The following is a 21,913-nucleotide window of genomic DNA, read 5'->3' as shown; positions in this document are numbered from 1 at the left end:
CAGCAGCAACTGCTACCAAGACCTCATGAGGATCAGGCCCAAACACTCAAATATTTATACCACACATCTAGGGAATGTAATCCAGCAACATGATTTCCTTCCTAGCATGAGGACCATCATATCTATCAAGTATATGCTATGCGGATACCTGACACCAATACTTGAAGTGCTATTAATATTAATGGCATTGTGATGTAGGGCAGGAACGGAAGCACAGACAAAAGAGAGAGAATTAGAATGAGAAGAAGAGGAGAAGATGAAGAAAGAAGAAGAAGATACAAAGAAGAAGAAGAAGTTGATTCTTGGACAGAACAGAACAGAAACAGAGGAAAGGGAATTAAGTGAGAGAGAGAGAGAAAGAGAACACTGTTTTGGAATCCAAAAATATGATACTTTTGAATACAAAACACAAGAAAAGTTCTTATACACGCCACATTACAGCTAAAACAACTAATTACAAAATAACCTCAAAATATTTGAAAAACAAAAAATTCCCTAAATTAACAAAACTTCCAAAATAAAACCACAATTTTTCCAACTATAAAAAAAAAATTCTAATTTCAAAAGCTACAGAAATATAAGCTTCAGAAGTTCTCCATTGGTGGTCCTCCACCACCTTGTTCTACCATGTATATAAAAATGGTTGACAAAGTAACATTATTCCTCAGTCATCCAGCTACAATGCACAAAGTATGCTCACCAGTATCACAGAACAATTAAGGCATAATATTCATTGTTGGCCACAAGCTAACAACTTAAGCTTTTTAAGTGAAGTGATGATCTGACACTTGTATTGGCACAAGATGCAAGAAAAACTTTTGGACACAAAAAAGGGAGAAACTATTTTTAAATTGTGTTGAGATTGAGGCATTTGATAATTCTGATACATCTTATGCTGCTATCACTGTATTGAAGAATTGGGTAAATTGGAAGACATAATCACAATGATAGGCCTCTCCCTCCATTTATAATGCATGCTAAGTACATAAATGATGATATTACCCTTACTAGATCACGTACTAACTCGCACTTATACAGCAATAACACAGCTGTAACACTCACCCTCAAGCTAAAGCATAGATATCATACGCTCCTAGCTTGTTACAGATGGGATTTAGCCAGAGCACCTCCCAAGGCTTTTGTGAATAAATCAGCATGAGGAAATTCAGATTTCAAATGAGTTGTTTTAATGAGCTTCTACACAAGCTTCTCTCAACAAAGAAAGAATCAACTTTAATGTGTTTTGTCCGCTTATGGAAGACAAGGTTGGAGGCAATATGAATAACAGCTTGATTATCAAACATCAACTTCATAGGCCAAGAATGCGGAAAACCAAATTTTTCTAACTGTTCTTTAGCCAAATAAGCTCATATAGGTGTGGACTATGACCCGATAACCTGACTCAACACAATAGTTTGTTTCTTGCTTTTCCAAGATACCGAGGTTCCACTAACAAAAACACAACACTTGGTTCTAGATCTTCTATTGGAAGGTGACCCGACCCAATCTACATATGTATACCCTTGAACATAAGTGTGAGCAAGGTGACCCAACCCAATCTACATATGTATACCCCTGAACATAAGTGTGAGCCCAATCTCAATATAAGAGACTTCTTAGGTGCACCATTGAGATATCTCAAGATACGAATAACTGCATCCCAATAACTTGTTCTCAAAGAATAAGAAACTAACTCACAAGACTTGTTGCAAAAGATATATCCAATTGAATGACTAAAATAATTCAACTTTCCCGACAAGTCTCTAGTATGTCCCAATATGTGTCAACAAATTGCCTACATTTGGTACTAAATTGCTGCTAGGATCCATAAGTGTACACGTCCCAAGAGCCTCGTCTCATCTAAAAGGTCTAAAACATACTTCCTCTATGACAAGATGATCAACATACAAAATCTAGTTGCTTCTATAGCCAAGAAGCAATTCAATGGCCCTAAATCCTTGGTTCAAGATTTAGTTTGAGAAAATGCTTCAAACGCTCGATACCTTGACCATCATTACCAGTAATCATAATATCATACACATACACTATGAACAGAATCCTACCATAAGTATGACGATAAAATACATAGCGATCTACTGTGCACCACCAAAGTACTACAACATTGAATCAACCAAACCATACTTTGGGAGACTACTTAAAACCATATAAGGATTTCTTGAGCCAACACACTAATCATGACTCTCCCTAAGCAACAAACCCAAGTAGCTTTTCCATATAGACCCCGTTCTGAATATCACCACGCAGAAAGGCATTCTTCACATTTGACTAATGCAGATGCCAATGACGCATGGTGGCTGTAGAATTGTTAGATATCTATTAGCCTTTATTAGAGGCAGATCTTTAGGAGATTTACAACTAAAAAATCAGTTGATTTGTTAGTTATTTTTGGTTCCAAGATCCTAGGGGATTTTGGTAGCATGTTATCCGATTTTGTAGATAGTCTTTCCTATTGTACTGCTTTCCATTTTAAATAAGATATTCTATTTTCACTAGGTTGTAAATATCCCTAGTAATTAGATGAGAATTATCATCTATTTAAAGGGGATGTAATATTTTTCATGATTGGAATATTCAATTTTCTTTTCCACATTTCAACATGGTATCAGAGCATCCTCTGAACCCTATTCTGCACATATGACCAAATATGGTATGGCCATCGGAAGACAGGACTCCACCTTGTCAGTCTCAGACGTCACCACCAATCAGGAAACCATGGCCTCAGGCAACAGTGGCAGTTTAGATAGCAACCTCATGCCCATTATAAGACACAAACTTAATGGGAATAACTATCTCCAATGGTCCCATTTTGTGATGATGTTTATATGCGGAAAGGGAAAGGATGATTATCTCTCAGGAGTTGCAGCCCAACCAAACAAGGAGCAACTAGAATTATTGCAAAAAATGTTCAGCCAATCTTCAGCAGCCCCTACTCCTGTGGTTGGTACTAGTTCTTTGGCACACAAAGGTAATTTTTTAAGTGCTCTTAATGTTAAAAAGGAGAAGCTAGGTCCATGGATTATATACTCAAGAGCATCGGACCATATGACTGGAGATAGAAAATTTTTTTCTACTAATAGTCCAATTATGAAAATTTAATAGTCATGATAACAGATGGATCATTCTTAAAGGTGGCTGGTACAAGTTCTGTTAAAATTTTAGAGAACCTAACACTCAACTCAGTTCTAAATTTGGATTGCAATTTACTGTCTATTAGTAAACTCATGATCTCAATTGTGTTACTAAATTTTTCCCAAATATGTGTGAATTTCAAGTCTTGGATTTAGGGAAAATAATTGGCAGTGCTAAGATGTGTTTGGGGCTCTATCTTCTCGACGTTAATGATCCTCCTCAAGGAACAATTCACAAATCCGATTGTTTAGTATCTAGAAGTCAGTTATTTTTCTACCATTCATTCTAATAATGATATTGCAATTATGTTGTGGCACTATAGGTTAAGACATCCAAATTTCTTGTATCTCAAGAAACTCTTTCCTTCATTATTCAATAGTAAAAATCCAAATGATTTTTAGTGTGAGATGTGTCAATTTTCAAAACATGTTCGCAACTCTTATCCCAATCGACCCTACAAAGCATCCCAACCCTTTTCAATGATTCATATTGATGTGTGTGGGGGGGGGGGGGGGGGGGGGGCGCGGGGGGCCATCTAGGATTAAGAATATTACTGGATCTCGCTAGTTTATATCTTTTATAAATGATCACACTAGACTTACCTGGATATTCCTCACGAAAGAAAAGTCATAGGTAGGTCAGATTTTCAAAAATTTTAACACCATGATCCAAACACAATTCCAAGCAAAAATACAGATTGTGAAAACTGATAATTCCAAAGAATATTTTAAATTCATTCTTGATGATTATCTCTTGAGTCAAGAAATAATACACCAAAGTTCTTGTGTCGACACTCTTCAGCAAAATGGAATTGCCGAAAGAAAAAACCAAAACCTACTAGATGTTGCCTACTCCCTCATGTTCTCTACACATGTACCAAAACACTTTTGGGGTGAAGTCATTCTCAATGCAGTCTACCTCATAAAAAGGATGCCCTATCTCTCGTTCTCAAATTCCAAACTCCCTGTCAAACTCTACTTCAATCCTTTCCCAATACTCAACTCATCTCCACTATTCCCTTCAAAGTATTCAAGTGCTCAGCTTTTTTCATGTTCATAGTCAACACCGGGGTAAACTTGATCCTAGAGCGCCCTTAAGTGCATTTTTCTCAGGTACTCTCCAAATCAAAAGGGTTATAAATGCTATTCACCAGCTACTAAAAGATATTATCACTCCATGGATGTCACCTTTTTCGAGCTACAACCATATGACCTCAAATCTGAAATTCAGGGGGAGTACACAGGAATTCAAGCTTTGGGATATTGAAGAGTTATCTCACCCTTCTTCTGATTTTGGCCCTTCTCACCTATCACAAATTTCATAATCTATTCCAACTACTGACTCAATTTCTCCTTCACATCCCTTCTTAGAATCTCCCGTGAAACATCAGCATCTGGACACTATTCAACCAACAAAAATGATGAGTTGATTACCTATTCACTGCGGAGAAGGAACCAAAAGGAGATAGAACAACAAGCATCCATTGAGCAAATGCAAGAGTCTGATTCAAGCCTTAGATTAAGTGAAAATCCACCAGGTAACTCTAATCCCAAGACTTCCCATAATGAGTTAACTAATGATGATAGTGATTGTCCTATTGCTGTGAGAAAAGGTGTGAGATCATGCACAAAACACCCAATATACACTTTTGTGTCATATCAGGGGTTGTCATCGAATTTTAGATCTTTTGTTGCCAACCTCGACAAAATCCAGGTTTTTAATAACATACAAGAGGTTTTCGATACACCTGAATGGAAGTATGCTATCTAGGAAGAAATCAGTGCACTAAAAAATAACGGAACATGGGATATCACAGAATTACCAACTCGAAAACATCCAGTAGGTTGCAAATGGATATTCACTGTGAAATACAATGAAGATGGAAGTGCTCACCAATTCAAAGCTTGGTTGGTAGCAAATGGATTCACTCAATCATATGGAATCGACTACAAAGAGACATTGCCCCTATAGCCAAGTTAAATACAATGCGGGTTCTCTTATCTTTGGCAACGAATTTATAATAGCCTTTTCGCTAACTAGATGTCAAGAATGCCTTCCTCAATGGAGACTATTGGAAAGTTTCAAATCTGTTTAGTGAACTTTCCTATTTTTTCTAAGAGAATCTCGCCTATAAATGTGTGAATATCCTAGAATATTTAGTTTCATTAGAAGTTAGCATCTTTGGTTCTTTCCTACTTGGTTTTTTCCTTCTATTCTTTTGCTATACATCTATTTATACAAACCTGTACCTATATTACAATTAATGAGAATTATTTCCACATGAAGCTACCTCATTCTAGATGGTATCAGAGCTAGGTCCGGTTCTTGGCCTTGTGTAAACCCTAGTTTTCCCTTGGCGGCTCCAATCTGACCCTAATCTCTATAGGGTTTTTCTTCCTTGTTCAACTCTACCCTAATCTCTTCTTACTGAAGCAATGGGTGAAACATTCTTGGCTGGACTTAATGATGAGTATGATGAAGTAAGGGGAAGAATTCTAGGGAGACAGCTTCTACCCCCACTCGGGGAAGTATTTTCTTGAGTATGACGAGAAGATTGTCGAAGGAGTGTGATGACGAAGAAAACGGAGGATGAGACTCTGGAAAACTCTACTCTACTTGCTGCCAATAATCCTGCTCCTCATGCTGCCGGTAACGCAGATTTGGCTACCGCCAATATTTCTACACAGCGGCCTTACTCTAATCAAAGGAGGTTGAAAGATAAGTCTTGAGTATGGTGTGACTATTGCAATAAGCCTCGCCACACTCAAGAAAATTGCTGGAAACTTCATGGAAAGCCAGCAAACTTGAAGAGCAACAAATTTGGATCCTCTGACGGCAATCATGCACTCCCTAAAGCCAATGAAGCTAATTTCCTAAGTGCTAAGCAGGTGGATCATCTTCTTCAACAACTAAAATCTACTTTTGCCTCTAGTCTTCCTACTAGTTCATAGGCCCAAACAAGTGATAACTCTAGTGCCCACCCTTGTTGCTTACATCTTGCACCATGGATTATTGATTCTGGTGCATCTGATCACATGACCAGTACCTCAGAATTGTTTCAATCTTATTCTCCTTGTTCTGGCAATAAAAAGATTAGAATTGTAGATGGAAGTTTTTCATCCATTGTTGGAACAGGTTCCATTCAAATCTCTAAAAAAATAGAACTCAAAATTTTCCTTCACGTCCCTAAACTTGCTTGTAACCTGCTGTTTGTTAGTAAACTCTCACGGGATTCTAATTGTTGAGTCATTTTCTTTGATTCCCATTGTGAATTTCATGACCAACTCTCGAGGAGGATGATTGGCAGTTCTAGGATGATTGATGGACTCTACTACTTTGATGAGACTTCATTCAACAATAAACAAGCTCAACGTTTGAGTAGTTGTACTAGTTTTGTTTCTATAGGTGAACAAATAATGCTTTGGCATCTTAGGCTAGGACATCCTAGTTTTCTCTATTTAAGACATTTTTTTCCTAGCTTATTTAAAAAATGGATTGCAATTCTCTTCATTGTGATGTTTGCCACATATCCAAAAGTCACTGAAGCACCTATCAATCAAAAGTTTATCATTCTTCCAAACCTTTTTATTTAATTCATAGTGATGTTTGGGCTCCCTCAAAAATCACTACTACTTCTGGTAAGAAATAGTTTGTTATGTTTATTGATGATCATACGTTTGTGTTGGGTGTGCTTATTGAGTGACAAATCTGAGGTTGAAAAAAAATTTCAGGATTTTTATAATATGGTTGAAACCCAGTTCCAAACGAAAATCAAGATCCTTAGAACTGATAATGGTACGGAATATTTTAACAAATGTTTAAGGACGTTTCCTTCAACAAAGGGTATCAATCTACTTGTCATGAAAACCCACAACAAAATGGCATTGCTGAGAGAAAAAAACGCCATTTGTTAGAGGTTGCATAGGCCCTAATGTTTTCAATGCAAGTTCCTAAATATCTATGGGGTGATGCTATTTTAACTGCATGTTATCTCATTAATAGGATGCCTACTCGAGTGCTAAAATACATCACTCCCTTAGATTGCCTAAAAAAATTGTTTCCTACATGTCGGATAACATCAAACCTACCACTAAAAGTGTTTGGATACACTGTTTTTGTTCATATACCTACCAATCTTTGATCCAAGCTTGATCCTAGGGCAGAAAAATGTGTTTTCCTTGGATATGCTCCTAATAAAAAAGGGTACAAATGTTTTAACCCTCTAACCAGAAAAATTCATATCAGTATGGATGTTGTTTTTATTGAAAACCAACCCTTTTTTGGCCATGACTATCTTCAAGGGGAGAAAAAGGAAACTGAAGTTGAGTTCTAGCAAACCTCTAAAACTCTTCCAAATGTTTTCCTTGACATTGACATCCACTCTTTAAAGGATCAGGAAACCGATACTTTAACTGGAAAAAATAATGGAAATCTTAGTCTACCTATACAAGGCATACCTGATTCACAAACAGGGGGAGAAGTACTATTAACTATTCCCTCAATCTGAGCTTCATGTTTATACCAGAAGAAGAAATCATCAAAATAATAGAGCACTTTCTTCAAATCCAGAGCAAGGCCAATCATCATCCCCTACACAAATTGGTCCTCCTTCACATACTCCAGGTACTTTTTCTTCTCCATATCTTTGTTTTGATAATTCTTCTGATCTTGACTTGCCCATTGCCCTGACGAAAGGAGTTAGAACCAGTACCACACATCCTATTTCCAACCATCTATCCAATCATAGACTCTCCGATTCTCATAAGGCCTTAACTTCAAATGTTTCTCATCTGTTTATTCCAAGAACCATTCAGGAAGCACTAGATCACCTGAAATGGAGATTGGTTGTTCAAGAAGAGATGGATGCACTAATTGCTAACGGCACTTGGGAAATTGGTGACCTATTGGAGGGGAAGAAGACTGTTGGCTGTAAATGGTTTTTACAGTAAAATTCAAGGCTGATGGGAGTATAGAAAGATACAAAGCAAGACTTGTGGCGAAGGGGTTCACTCAAACATATGGAATTGACTACCTGGAAACATTTGCTTTTGTGTTGCTCTCTCTAGCAGCTCACTCTAACTGGCCCTTATATCAACTAGATGTGAAGAATGTCTTCTTAAATGGAGACTTAGAGGAGGAAGTCTTTCTGGATCTACCGCCAGGATTTGAAGGGAAAGGTGGCAAAGGCAAGGTGTGCATATTGAGGAAATCATTGTATAGACTCAAACAATCTCCTAGAGCTTGGTTTGAACGCTTTGGGAAGGTAGTAAAGATTCATGGCTACAGCCAAGGTCAAGCCGATCATACTATGTTCTATAGACACACAAGTGAAGGTAAAATGGCTATCCTTATTGTCTATGTAGATGATATAATTCTGACAGGTGATCATAGCAATGAGCTAAAGAGGTTAAAGAAGATCCTTGCTCAGGAATTTGAGATCAAAGACTTAGGCAACTTGAAGTGTTTACTTGGTATGGAATTTGCAAGGTCAAAGAAAGGAATTTTTGTTTCCCAATGAAATTATGTGCGTGATTTACTTGGAGAAATAGGTCTGCTAGGATGCAAAGCAGCAGAAACACCTGTAGAGCTGAACATATAACTCCAACCAGCTAAGGCTGAAGAAGTGATCAACAGAGCAATACCAAAGACTGGTAGGGAAACTCCTTTATCTCCCTCATACACGTCCTAACATAGCCTTTGCAACAAGCGTGATAAGTCAATTTATGCACTCACCAGGACTCGAGCATTATAATGTTGTGTACAGGATTCTAAGGTACCTAAAAGGGACTCCATGTAAAGGTTTATTATTTGGAGGACATAGGAATTTACAAGTTGAAGTATACGCTGATGCAGATTGGGCTGGAAGTATCACTGAAAGAAGATCAACTTCTGGCTATTGCACCTTTTTTCGAGGAAACCTAGTAACATGGCGCAGCAAAAAACAAAATGTGGTGGCAAGGAGTAGTGCAAAGGCAGAATTTAGGGTTTTTGCTCATGGAATTAGTGAAGCACTATGGATCAAAAGGTTGCTGGAAGAATTAAAGATTACTAATTCACTAGCAATGAAACTATATTGTGACAATAAAGTTGCAATAGCTATCGCTCACAATCCAGTTCTTCATGATAGAACTAAGCATGTGGAAGTAGACAAGCATTTTATCAAGAAGAAAATAGATGAGGGAGTAATCTGTCTGCCATATATATCAACAACTAAGCAAGTAGCAAACATACTGACAAAGGGACTGCCGAAGAAACGGCTTGAAAACTTCATTAGCAAGCTGGCCAAGGAAGATATCTTCAAGCCAGCTTGAGGGGGAGTGTTGGAAAGTTTCAAATATGTTTAGTGAACTTTCCTGTTTTTTCTAAGAGAATCTCAGCTCTAATGTGTGAATATCCTAGAATATTTAGTTTCCTTAGAAGTTAGCATCTTTGGTTCTTTCCTTCTATTCTTCTGTTGTAGTACCTATGTTACAATTAATGAGAATTATTTCCACAAGAAGCTATCTCATTCTAGAGAGACCTAGCTGAAGAAGTCTACATGGAAATTCCTCCTGGATTCGAGACAGAAACTACAAAAAACAAAGTCTGCAAACTCAAAAGATCTTTATATAGCCTTAAGCAATCCCCAAGAGCCTGGTTCAGGAGATTCACGAAGGTAGTCAGGAGGTATGGCTATTCTCAATGTAAATTAGATCATACACTATTTGTTAAATACTCTCCTGAAGGAAAAATTTCTATCCTCATTGTATATGTGGATGACATCATTCTAATAGGAGATTATAAGGAGGAAATCAGTAGTCTCAAAAGTCTTCTAGCTAAAGAATTCGAAATCAAGGACCTTGGGAATCTCAAATACTTCCTAGGCATGGAAGTGGCACGGTCAAGGAAGGGAATCTTTGTCTCCAAAAGGAAATATGTTCTAGATCTTTTGAAAGAGATTAGGATGCTCAGATGCAAGCCAACAAATACTCCTATGGATTCAACAACCAAACTAGGAGCCAAGGAAGACAGTGCACTAGTGGATAAAGGCAGATATCAAAGACTAGTTGGAAAACTTATATATTTGTCTCACACCCAACATGATATTGGCTTCTTTGTCAGTATGGTGAGTCAATTCATGAACAATCCCAATGAAGAACATAAGGAGGCAGTTTATAGAATCCTACAATATCTGAAGCTAACACTAGGTAAAGGATTATTTTTTTAGAAGAATCATAGAAGAGATATTGAAGTATTCAGTGATGCAGATTGGGTAGGATCAATACATGATCGAAGGTCAACTTTTGGGTACTACACATATGTGTGGGGAAACCTAGTTACATGGCAAAGTAAGAAGCAATCAGTTGTGTCAAGAAGCAGTGCAGAAGCTGAATTCAGGGCAATGGTACACAGCAACTGTGAAGGAATATGGCTAAGAAGGCTTCTAAAGGAATTAAAGATTTTAGGTGACGAACCCATGAAGATGTGCTGTGAAATCAGTCAGCCATCAGCATTGCAAAGAACCCAGTGCATCATGATAGAACAAAACACGTGGAGATTGATCGACATTTCATAAAAGAAAAAATAGAGGAAGGAATAATCAAGATGTTGTATGAGCCTACATGTCTCCAAACAGTCGATATCCTTACCAAGGCTCTGCCAAAAAGAATTTTGATGATCTGAGTTCCAAGCTGGGCCTAATCAATATTTACAGCCCAACTTGAAGGGGAGTGCAGAATTATTAGATATTTGTCAGCCTTTATTAGAGGCTGATCTTTAGGAGATTTACAGCAAACAAATCAATTGATTTGTTAGCTATTTTGGTTCCACAGTCCTAGGGGATTTGGGTAACATAGTCTTTCCTATTGCACTACTTTCCATTTTAAATAGGATATTCTATTTTCAGTAGGTTTTAATTTACCTAGTAATTAGATGAGAATTATCATCTATTTAAAGGGAATGTAATCTTTTTCATAAGTGAGTAGAATATTCCATTTTCTCTTCCACATTTCAACAGTGGCTAAGGAGATGAAAATAAATTAAGGCAAGTTTGGCAATGGAGTGTAGGACTAACAAGAGAGTAATATGTGGGTGAAAAAGTTATAATAAACAATTTTTTAAGATTGGATGTTGAGTACAAGTGCATTTGCCATTCCTAATAGCAATAAGAAGATTAAAAAACTTGGGAAATAGGATCATCCAGCAAGAGAACTAAAGGCATAGAAATAGCTAGTGGAGGCTCACCTCCCCAAACTCACTATGTGTGTACACCAACAAATTAGGATGATCCAAGCAACAAGAAGGATTGAGATGTCAAAGCTCATGATTCAAATTAAAGGGAAGACCTTCAACTTGAGACTAGACAAGGTGAGATATATTTAGTTTATGTTCATGTTCCAGAAAAAACCCCTCTTGGACTACATGGATTAAACTTTCAAAAAGGCAGTTATTTGGTGTGCCAAAGGTCTTCCAAATTTTGTTCGATTGGTTAGGGGTTCTCGAAAGTTTCGTATAAGAAACAAGTTGTATTGGATATCAATTTATTGGACTAGGGTGGCAAAGGTTTTGGAGTTAGGGTTGGGATAATATGGTAAGATTTTCTCTTTGGTTATTCTTGGTGCTAGGTTGCTAGTGCAGCTTTGTGAGCAAGTTTTGCATACTAGCCAAAGAGTTTTGTGTTCAATTTTGACACACAGATTTGATGAGCCCCTCTATGCCCACATCATGGAGTCAAGTGGTATTGAAAAGGAAGACAGGTGAAGGAGAAGGCTGCTAAATCAAGTTCCAACAAGGGAAACAGGTTGTTGCAAATGGGACAGATGAGATATGCGTCTGATGTGGAGCTATGCTCAAGTTGAAGGTTGCTGGGAGCCGGCGCCAAAAGATCTCCATTCAAAGATGAACATTCGTATCGCTCGGGCAATTGAGCTTGCTGAAACTACAAAGGCAGCTAGGACTTTGGATGAGGGTGCATCTCCAACTGAGGCGGCTTAGGGTTAATGTAGGGGAAGGGGAGGATAAAAGGTTTGAGCTGAGTCGATTAGTTATTGTATTGGACCTGAGCAAGTTAATGGAAAAAAGGAGGAGCCGCATTTTTATACAAAATGGGCTTAATATAAGAGGCCCATTGTGCTCCAGGCCGAATTTCAAATGCCCTTCCTACGGGAAAGGATGATTGGAGGCCCATAATAATGGGTGGGCCCAACACTGAAGCCCCAATATGCAGGTGGAGAATATAGGAAGATCGATTTTCACCCATTTGTAAATGAAGGTCAAAATTTCTCCAGCTCCCCAAGATTCATGTGGAATAGATCATATCCTAGAGCAATTACAAGATGGCGGTAGCTTGGTTTTGATAAAGTCCCTTGACGAAAAATAGGATAAAAGTGTCAAAGTGGTTGATGATTTTGGTTTTGTATAGGACAAAAGGATATTGCAGCAAAGGTTAACAAAGAAAATAGCTTTTTGGGAAAGAAATTTGATGCCTCAGACTTTAAGGTAGAGGAATATAAGGATCCCAAGGTTTATACTCGTCAAAAGATTGCGTTGATGGGTGTGGAAATGAAAATTGCCCAAAGAAAAGAGAAAGCACTCTAGTGAGGTAGTGCTAAAGATTTTAAAGATGAATTCAAAAGGAGAGTTGTATTAAGGAAGACATATAAGCTAAGAAGAGGGACAATTATTGTAATGGGGTTAGCAAAGGAAAGGAGCTAACAAAATGGGGGAATTTATTAGATAGTGAAAGCGACGGTCTTAGTCAGTTTGATTGTGGTGGGGGTCTACCATTTGATGAAATTAGGGAACAATATTGATATGTTTCAAATTTCCAATGACACTTTAAGGGACTTACCATTTGTATATCCATCCCCTTTAAAAGGATTGGAGGGGTTTTCTATATTTGAAAATGACGTTTTGGTTAATCATCTGAAATGCAAGGATAGAATTTTATAATACCAATGGAGGAGATTTCAAGAAAGCATTTAGAAGTTCAAGATCTTTTGGATAAATTGTATTTAAAGTTTTGTGATCTTGGAGGGAATGGAGTGCATCTGGATGGGTGTAAAAACAAAGCTAAAAGGGTCAAAGGTAGTTAGCTAATTTGAAGTCTTTTTGGCGAATTATGAAGGAAAAGGATTGAAGAGTTCCTTAGTTTATTTTTTATTTTTCATTTTTACTTTTTATTTTTAAAATTTTATTTTACTTTTATGATGTGGACTTCTTCTCCTCTTTCTATGTAACTTCTCTTCCTCTATCAAATATAATTTCTTTTATCATCCAAAAAAAAAATCACTTGATGAAGATATAGGAAGATTGGGTAGATATAATAGGTTAGGATTTGGAATACTAGGTAGAGGAAGGGACTCATCAAGTTCAGTAGAACTCAATGAGTCAAAATAGTATGATGTACACTCAAAGAAGGTGACATAGATACATAATCAATGTCCCGCTTGAGTACAAGAATAGCCCAAGAAAATACATATGACCGCACAAGGATCCAACTACTCCATTCCTAGATTTAATTTAACGAAATATACGAGGAAATGAGAAAAAGGAACCTTTGGAAGGATAACGAAATATGGGGTTTTCCCATCATGGACAAAGAATGGAATCTTATTGATGACAAAACAAGCAATGAGCCAAAAAACTCTAGAGACATTCACTTGATACAATAGGGTATGTGATTTCGTATATATGCCTATTTTTTCTCTAGGCAACTCCATTTTTTTTTGCAGCATAGGCACAAGATGACTAATACAAAGTTAGTCACATAGATAGTGAATTAGGTACAGAAGTGCTCCTTACCATTATCACTATGATGTATTCCTTATTTGATAACAAAAGGCACAAAAGATATAAAACTACTCAAAATGGTTTTTTATAAAATACAACCAAGTCATCCTAGAGTAGTAGATCAACAAATGTAACAAAGTATCGAAACCCCAACTTTGACATGACACAACTAGGACCCCAAACATCATATTGTACTAACATGGAAGGGCTACCCACTCATTTGTTGACTTGGGATGCGGAAGGAACACGATGATGCCTTCCCAATTGACAAAACTCACAAGATTAGACACAGAACTCAAAGTAAGAAGTAGCTGTTTTAACTTGTCTAAAGAAGAGTCACTAACACGACAATGGATTTGAAAGTGGTATAGAAACAACAATATAGGCAATAGGAGTAGAGAGTGACTCAAATTAGTAAAGTCCACCAACCTCATGTCTTGTGCCAATTGTCTTCCTCCTCTTCAGATCCTAAATCACAACAAAATGAAGAAAGAAGGTTACAGAACAATTTAGTGACTTTGTAATCTTACTAAAAAACACGAGATGAAGGGGGATTTAGGAATGTACAAAATATAAGAAAGAAATGGGGGAGTAGAATTTACTCTTCATATCCCCTTAACTATAGCAGCGGGCCTATAAGTGAGTGTAACTCAAGGTAGATTTTTAGAATAGAAGAAGGTAGAAAAGAAGTTGGTCACACCTATCATATGGTTTTACTGGCGGTAGAATCGATAAACCAAAGACTAGTAGGAGAGATACCAGACGACTCGTAGGCTAGGATTACATTGTTGAGTGAAACATGCAATGTAATGAGACGCTCGTTAGGATGCCTAATATTGTAGATCCCTTGAATACTCCTCTGAGACAGTTAGAGTACGATGTTCACAACGGCCAAACAAGTCATTGAGAAAGGAAACATACTTCTAGGATTTGGAGACTCCATCCCAACACACGCATAACCTAGATATGGCAGCAACAAAACGAAAAAATACACAAAAAACAAGATTAACAACCAAATGAATCATGAACACATCAAACACCACTATTTCAAGCCCTAATGAACTTAAAAAAACACATTAACAACTTTGGGCAGTACAGTCATTACTGAAGCGCTGGACATGAGAAACAAAAAAGGTGAGATTACCACTTTACCTAAAAGTTTAAGCTATTAGGTTGTGGTCCAATAATGTACATCAAGCCTTAACACTCCCCTGCATGTGCAACCTGATTGCATGTTGAGAGATATACAAACAATGAATAACACCATATTGGGAACACAATAATTTTTTAACAAACTTTACATTAAACATGGGCAAGAAGACTAGAACCAAGGACCTCCCGGAAACCATGGCTATGATACCATGTTGAAGAATTTGGTAAATTGGAAGACATAATCATAACGATAACTATTTTTAAAATATATTCCAAGTATATTGCAATGACCATATTACCCTTACTAACTGACACACTAACTCACGCTTACTAACCCAGCCATTGTGCAGCAGCAACACTAAATAACTACAGTAACTGGCAACAGATTGCTACAGATTTGCTTCACCCTCATGTATTCTTCATGAGTGAAATACCCTTGAGAGGATTTATCAAGTGTGCTAGAAAGAGTTCTTATCCTCTTCAATTTCTTTTTTACTTTTGAGAAGAAGAGTGAAGAATAAGAGAGGACAAAATTGTAAGAATGTTTGGGTTGAGCATCCCAATGTGCATACTGTGCATACTTGTATGATTCAAGATTGACATTGAATTCCCTCAATGAGTTGTCACAAAATGGATGTCAACTAGTTGAGCAATACATTACTTGTCCCTCTCACCCTACTCTCTTTTATATTTTGAATTGCATGCATTTGTATGCGATTAGTTAGATAACTTAGTGGAATTAATCAGTATTAATTTTATAAACATCTAAGTCATCCCCTCACTCTGCCCAGCAAACCCCCCACCCCCCCTGCACACACACACATGCACGCAGGTTTCTCTGGGCAAACCATTGCTATTGTAGTTGAATTTGATTGGTTTTTATATTTAACATGGTCATATGAGATCTTCTGTGAAGATATTTTGTTGTTTTAAGGCTTTAGTTTGGATTTTGTTTATTAGATAATATTGTGTGAATATATTTAGCAAAGAAAGTATATCTGCATAGATTTATCATTCCTAAAATTATGGGGCGTGCATATCTTGTTTAATCAGTTTCCTATATATATTCTAGTCCCCTTTGAATTCTCATTACATTTTAAGGGTTAGATATGCTTGGAATATCTATTATCTTCTTATCTTGCTAGATATTAAATATTGATATTCAAAATGTGATTGAGACATGATTTTAATTTAATGAAGATGAATGTAAAGCTTGCTGTGGAAATTCCAGCACATGTGCAAAAGACTTCGACATTATCTTTGTCTTGTTTATGGCTAAAGATTTATTATTTCTATAGCATATTTGTTGTAGTGGTTGAATATATTGCTCTTGAATACCTTATAAGAGCCAACATTCAAAATTTGAATCAACTAATATATGCAAATTTCTGCACACAGAAAAGAAAAGCACATCCTTTTGACACCGTGCAAAGACTCTGAGATATCAAATAATATCATGCTGCTGTGACTGCTACAAACTTTCCCCGCCCCATTGTATTTCATGAGTGAATTACCTTGAGAGGATTTTCCAAAATGTGTTAAAAAGAGTTCTCTTTTTTCTGTTTTTATTTCCTAAGAAGAAGGTACAAGAGCTTATATTAGCCCAAAAATACATAAAAAATACACCCACAACAGAAACCAACAATCGACTAACTAAATCTGCTAATCTCTTAGTACCAGAGATGTAGCTTTTAATTATATCCACTAATCTGAAAAAATCCCATCAATGCAAGCAGGCAAGTTCTCAAAGACCATCCCATTTCTAGCTCTCCAGAATATCGATTATTTGTAACATATTTGATTAATCTTCATTGCTAAAGATTGACTACTTGTAGCATATTTGTTGAATTGATTGAGGATATTTGTGATGCATCCTTGTAAAAGCCAATGTTCAAAATTTGAAATTACGCGTAGATCCCCGGCCTACCACAATATTGTCCACTTTGGGGTAAACCCCTCATGGTTTTAGAATGCGTTGTGATAGGTCGAGGTCCCAAACCCACATATATAGCCCTGGGTTTAGGGGCAAGAGACAGCCCAGAACTGAGGTTCTTGGGGTAGGGAGGTGTCCCACATTGCTCGGGGAGAAGGACCTCAACTATATATGTGGGTTTAGAATCTCTCTCTGCCACAACACGTTTGAAAAGTGTGAGGGGGCCCAAAGAGGATAATATCATGGTAGTAGGTTTGGGCGTTACAATATGGTATGAAAGTTGGATCTCAACCTAAAGTGGGTGTGACGACACATGCCAAGGACAGCATGTCATATTAGGGTAGGTGGTACCCACCATCCTGTGCCATGTAGGGGAAGGAAATAACCCAGAATTGAGGTTCTTGGGTTAGGGAGGAGTTCCACATTGCTCAAGGAGGAGAAGGACCTCAACTATGTATATGGGTTTGGGACCTTCTAGCAGTCGCGACACATTTTAAACTTTGAAGGGTTCCGTTCAAAGTGGACAATATCATGGCAGTGGGTCCAAGCATTAAACTTATATTGGAAAAAGTGCGAAAATTTTGTACAAACAGAAAATAGAGAACAACTTTGGTGAAACTGTGCCAAGACTCTGAGATGTCTGATAATTCTAAGACATTTCATGCTGCTGGCCTGCTACGATTATTAAAAATTTTCCTTTTGAAAGAGCATTTCTCATAAGTGTACCGAAAAGATTTCTTATTCTCTTCTATTTGTTTTACTTATAAGAAGGGAAGAGAACCTGAAACAATAGAAATGTAAGATTATGTAGGACTCAAGCACCCCGATCTACACACTACGCATGGTTGTGTGATTCAGGATTGATAGTAAAATAGGTTGAGTACGGTGCTTGATAGGACTATTTCTAAGGCTCAGAGCGCATTTGTGGGGGTAGGAAAATTGGGGATGCCATTTTGGTTGCTAATGAGGTTATGGAGGATATTCAGAGAAGGAAGAAGAAGGGTATCATCTTTAAGTTTGATTTTGAGAAAGCTTATAATAGAATGAGCTGGAAGTTTCTAGATAAGATCTTTTCAAGGAAGGGGTTTGGAGAGAGATGGGACGTTGGATTGGAGGCTGTTTGCATAATGTGAGCTACTCGGTATTAGTAAATGGTGAGTCTAAATCTTGGTTTAAGGTTACAAGAGGGATTAGGCAAGGTGACCCTCTTTCCCCATTTTTGTTTGTTTTAGCGGATGATTCTTTGAGTAGGATGGTGGATAGAGCAGTGGATAGAGGTTTGGTGAAAGGCTTGGAAGTGGGGAGAGAAGTCATGGTTTCACACCTTCAATTTGATGATGATACTATCTTTTTTCTAGAGGACCAAAAACCATCCTTTAAGAATCTTATGGGTCTCCTTCACGTTTTCGAGAAGGTTTCTATGCTTAAGATTAATATGGGTAAGAGTGGCATCACAGCTATTAATATGGTTGTTGAGAATGTTAGGGAGCTATTTGTGGAGGTGGGGTGTAGTGTTTTGGAATGGCTGCTGTCCTCTCTTGGGGTCCCCTTGGGGAGTAACCCTAGATCTGCTCTCTTTTAGGATCCTATTGTGGAAAGGGTTTCCAAGAGACTAGATAGGTGGAAAGGTGCTCTTTTTTCTCTTGGTGGTAGAATTACTATTATACAGGCCTATCTTTCGAGTATCCCTTTATATTTTCTTTTGTTTTTCAGATTCCAATAGGGGTTGCTAACAAGATTGAGAAGATTATGAGGGATTTCTTGAGGTCGCAGGTAGGGGGTAGTAGGGATCATCTAGTTAGTTGGGGAGTGGTGGGTAGGTATAAATAGGAGGGTGGTTTGGGCATTGGAGATCTGGTGTCTAAAAACACAGCCCTTTTGGCTAAATGGCTTCGGCAGTTTCCACTAGAGAATTCCTCTATGTGGCATTTGGTTCATAAAAGCAAGTATGGATTAGATGAGAATGGGAGGGATATTAGTTTAAGGTTTAGATGTTCTTTAGAGAGTCCGTGGAAAGCTATCCCTTAAGAGTTATCCCCTCTTCATTCACCATATTAAATTCCTGGTGGGTAGAGATAGTAATATCCAGTTTTGGAAAGATCCTTGGTTGGAGAATGTAGTTTTGTCCACCTCTTTTCCACGCCTTTTTCGCCTAAGCTCAAGACAAGATGAGTCCATTTCTTCTTTTATTGTTGATCCAAGTGGTCCTTTGCCTTCTTGGGATTTCCACTTCCGTAGATTGTTAAATGATAGGGAGGTGGGAGAGCTATCCACTTTTCTAGTTTTGTTGCATAACTGTCGATTTTCTTTACAGGGGGATGGGTGGTCTTGACATTTGGATCATTCAGGGGTTTATTTGTGAAAATCTTTTTGTGATTTTTTGAATAGGTCAAATTTATCTTTTCCTCTCTATAGTTTCATTTGGAAGGCCAAAGACCCCTTCAAAATCAAGGCTTTTTATCTGGTTGGTTGTGCTTGATAGAATTAATACCTATAACTTGGTGTGGGTAGAAGGGGAGCTTAGGTGCAACGGTAAGGTTGCTGCCGTGTGACCTAGAGGTCACAGGTTCGAGGCGTGGAAACAGCCTCTTGCAAAAATGCAAGGTAAGGCTGCATACTATAGACCCATTGTGGTCTGTCCCTTCCCCAGACCCCACATACGCGGAAGCTTTGTGACCGGGCTGCCTTTTTAACTTGCTGCGGGTTAGGAGAACTTTGAAGGCTATATCTCTAGACATATGTGTTCTCTACTTTAATTGTTCATAATCATCATCACATTTGTTCATTCATTGTGACTATGCTTAAGAGTGTTTGGAATAAGTTGCTTGGTATTTTAGGCAAATGTTGGGGTGAGTTCTAAGACAGTGGAGGACTTTTTGGCAGTGCCTTTTGCTGGATTTGACAGGAAAAAGGAAAGGGCAGCACTTTGGAAATATGCTTTTCTTACAGTCTTTTGGGGGTTGTGGATGGAGCATAATGCGCACAATTTTCTAGGGAAGAAGTCGACTCAATTACCAATTTGGGAAAAGATACATTTTTTGGCTTCTCTTTGGTGTGTGGGACAAGAGAATTTTAAGGGGGTGAGCCTTTCTAATATTTGGTGTCATCTGTTAAGAGTGTTAGTTTGTGATGGTTTTTTCTCTTTTGTTCTTTTGTCTCTAGGTTGTCCTTTTGTGTTTTTTATCTGGATTTTCCAGACTTCGTTAAGGAAATATCTTATTCTCCTAGCTATATATTCTTATTCTATTAATGAATTCTTATTTTATTAAAAAATTAAGATAAACAATTTACCTGCCCGCATTACGTGGCAGGGAGGGAAATACATGAAATGAAAGAGGAATTTAATCAAATAAAATGAGTTTGTGTCATAAGTTGGTTCATAATACAAATAGTAGTATTCTGTAAAGGATGAATGAAATGTGAAAGAGTTCACATATGAGTCAGACTTTTTGCACCCAAAAAAAAAAGGGAAAAGTGGCAAGCCTGCACTGGCTTCACTTTTAACTACAACAGGGCTTTTCTATTTAACAAAAAAAAATGAAGGAAATCCATCAAAATGAAATAGGGACACATGGGAAGGGGGAAAAAGAAGATTTCACTAATAGGAAGAGAATTTACACGAGGGAAAATGAGACGTCTCAAAAAAAAAAGGCCAAACAATCCACACAAAAACAACTAATAAATACCAAAAAATAAAATATCAACATGCCAGTGTGACTCGTGGAAACTAATTCCTCTGAAAAAACCCAAACCAGCACACCACAATGAGGCCAAATACTAAATTTTATCCCAAACCAGCGCCCAATTTAATTTCTTCCCATTGAATATGCTTGCATTACACTCCAACCGTAACCCCCATAAAACTGCAAGTATTCCACACTTCCATAAGACTGCCTTATCCTTTTTCTCCTACTGAAGCCTGTGAAAAAGAAACAGCTAACAATTCACCAACTGCTCAAGGCCATACCCAGCTCTCTACAGAAATACCAAAAAGCATATTAAAAATCTTCCAAGAAAATTCATAGTGCAAAAGAAGATGAGAAGCTGTCTCAGAATTTTTGTAACAGAGCACACATACATCGGGAGAGAGAATGATGAAGGACAAGAAGCAAGACCTTAGGAAGATCCTCATTGCAGAATAATTAAGAAGAGTTGTTTCAAGGAATTGTTGATTTCAGTTAGTAGTTTATTACATGTTTAGTATTAATTAATATAGGATTATGTGTATTTGGGGTTGTTTGTAATATTTGTGTAATATTAGGGTCAGTTTGTAATTCTTATAGTTTTAGGGATATGCGTATAATTTTATATGTTTAGGCTTTCTTATAAATAGTGTGTGAAAGCCATGTTGTTGTTGGCAGTTGATGAATTTGAATTGAGTTGATAACAAGAGTTCCCCCCAGTATCTCCTCTCTCCTTCCTTCCCCTTCCTTCCTCTCTGTCTATTTCTTCTAATTCCCCCATGGCTGCAGAACCTTGATGTTGCCCCTGCATCAAAGAGCCTTCAAAGGCCTCCTAATTTGTAGAAAGTTATTAGTATTAATTTTGATGAGCAGAAGTGAAAGCCTTAATGTTTGTAGGATCCTTGGCCTCCCAAATAAAATGATAAGTGGGAAATAAGAATTGGAGTAAAGAATTCAAAAAAAGATTGACAAGAAAACACACCCAACTAATCCAAAGACCGAAACCAAACATCCCTCCCCGAAGAAAGATTACTCCCATTCAATAGAGATAACAAAGAAGACAACTCCACTAACTCCCTCTCATTAAGAGGTCTCGTAAGTGGAGATTCCAGGAAAGCAATGGGCTACTCAAAGCCCCATCAAAGAAAGATATGGCCCTAATTTGCTTAGAGCTAAGTTGAAAACGACGAGGAAATGAAGTGGATAAGGAGGCATACCCAGCCAA

The 21,913-nt window shown here is 37.6% G+C and overlaps 1 protein-coding gene across 1 annotated transcript in view; it reads right to left on the bottom strand.

Annotated features, from left to right (window-relative positions):
• LOC131154272 (sodium/hydrogen exchanger 8) overlaps positions 1-21,913 on the bottom strand; it is a 150,839-nt gene that overhangs the window by 9,134 nt on the left and 119,792 nt on the right. The window lies entirely within an intron of this gene.

This window comes from Malania oleifera, chromosome 4, assembly GCF_029873635.1.
Source record: "Malania oleifera isolate guangnan ecotype guangnan chromosome 4, ASM2987363v1, whole genome shotgun sequence".
Classification (NCBI taxonomy): Eukaryota; Viridiplantae; Streptophyta; class Magnoliopsida; order Santalales; family Ximeniaceae; genus Malania; species Malania oleifera.
Note: the sequence above shows the minus strand (reverse complement) of the source record. Positions and strands in the feature narration are given on the sequence as shown.